Source organism: Cibotium barometz, chromosome 49 (genome assembly GCF_041138505.1).
Source record: "Cibotium barometz isolate CiBa-2024 chromosome 49, ASM4113850v1, whole genome shotgun sequence".
Lineage (NCBI taxonomy): Eukaryota > Viridiplantae > Streptophyta > Polypodiopsida > Cyatheales > Cibotiaceae > Cibotium > Cibotium barometz.
This window is the reverse complement of record NC_141094.1, coordinates 695,324-697,357: the sequence shown is the minus strand read 5'-3', so window position 1 is coordinate 697,357 and position 2,034 is coordinate 695,324.

Sequence of the window (2,034 nt, the reverse complement as noted above, 5' to 3'; positions counted from 1 at the left end):
GCGGCATTTTGGGGGGGAAAGGGGGGGGGGGGGGTTGTTTCTAATGGCGTAACCGTGAAACGTTTCAGCCCCCAAAACGCTTCATGTCGAAACCGTGTTCAAAATGCCGGAACGTTTGGTGCATACTGAAATGCCACACCGAAGCGCCCACATACATTCATACATAAATGTATGTATGTATGTAAACATTCATACATAAATGCCATACATACATAAATGTATGTATGCATACATACATACATAAATGTATGTATGTATGTATGTATGTGCATACATACATACATGTGTGTGTATGTGTGTGTGTGTGTGTGTGTGTCTCACTGAAACTTTAGGTGTTTCAACATTTCACCAAAACATTTTAGGGCCGAAACATTTCATGTCGAAAAAGGGACCGAAACGCATCTCACGGTTATGTTGGTTTCTAGTTTCTCTGAATTCCTAGCTTCACTAAAACTGTCCTCAAACCCTCCAAAACACAAATTGGCTGAGTAAAGAAGCTCAAATATGCACAAGCAAACAAGGGCACACTATGTCGAATGCAAGAGACCGTAACAAGCACTGAAATAAACACCACAAACTTACATATTTACAAGTTGGATGGCATTTCCAGTTCGCTTGGCAAGCCTACAAAAGACATCAACTGCCATCCCCAGCGCTTCCTCTTTCTCCTACAAACAAGAGCGATCATATATGCAAAACTCTCTCTCTCTCTCTCTCTCTCTCTCTCTCTCTCTACATACACAAACGCGCACATGCATACAAAGATGTACATGTGCACACACACACACATATATATATGAGACAAGGATACAGCTTGTAGTTTGGAACTGCAATGGAGCACTACGATTGGATCCAAGGAGGACAGTGGAGACACCCCAAAGGGAAGCATCATCCTCTTTACAGAGACACCCCAAAGCCCACACAGGGGATTGCCGCAGGGGAAGGGATACCAGTAGGAGTCCGCTTACAGAAGGAGCACTCGTAGAGATGAAGGATAAGGCGGTGTTGCTATTCTTTTCAGGAGAGGACTCACGGCGAGGATGAATTTAAGTGGTAGTAAGACGTGAAGAACTTCTTGGGGACTAGTTCACAGAAGGTGTGTTACTCTTCATCTTCGATGAAACTCATTTATACTCGCACCTACCACAAGAAGTTTTCAATATAATTCCCACTTTGCGGATTACGACAACATCATGGGCTTCTAGAGGCGAGGCGTAGCATACCTAGCTAGGTGCGGCGGGGGGCAGGGGCTGCCGGCCCTGCCTCCCACCGCACTAGCTAGGTATGTGGAGACTCGTCTGCAGAAGCTCATGATGTTGAACACTATAGGGAAACATAAGGGAAAGGAAAAACTTCTTGTGTACCAGCCTCTAGGATAGCTCGCAGGGTCAGAGTGTACAAGGGGGACGTGGGCATGATGACTGGGAATCGCCCACCACCCCCACTGTTCCAAGACATAGCCTCGCCTGTTCCGGCCCGGAACAGTGAGGGCGGTGGCGATTCCCCACCTCTTCCCCCATACAATTGGGACCCGGAATTTGGAAAGGGTAGTTGGCAGCTGAGAAAAATGACTTGCCCCTGGCACAATGAATACAAAATTGCATGCCATAGAACACAAAATCTGAGAAATGTTTTCGAACGCTTTTACTTTTTATTTTAAAATACTACTCCTAGCTAATGCAGCCATACATCTACCTGCAACTCTGGTAAAGGAAACGACATTACATAAATACCAGCTTTGTTTTCAAACACACAAGAAGACCCCAAGGTTTGATGGATTACTGGCTGGCCTTTTTATCATCTGGTGCTCTCGTAGAAGAATGCTTGCTCATCTCAGTGACAACAAAAGCGAAAACTGTCGTCAAAAAAATGCACCCACAAGTTTAGATATCTCCCTTTCCCCTGTTCTTCCCTACAGTGTTCAACATCATGAGAGGAGGCACCGCATAACCCCGGGGGCCGGCAGCCCCTGCCCCAACCGCACCAAGCTAGGGATGTGTTGCCTCCTCTGCAGAAGCTCATGATGTTGGAAAC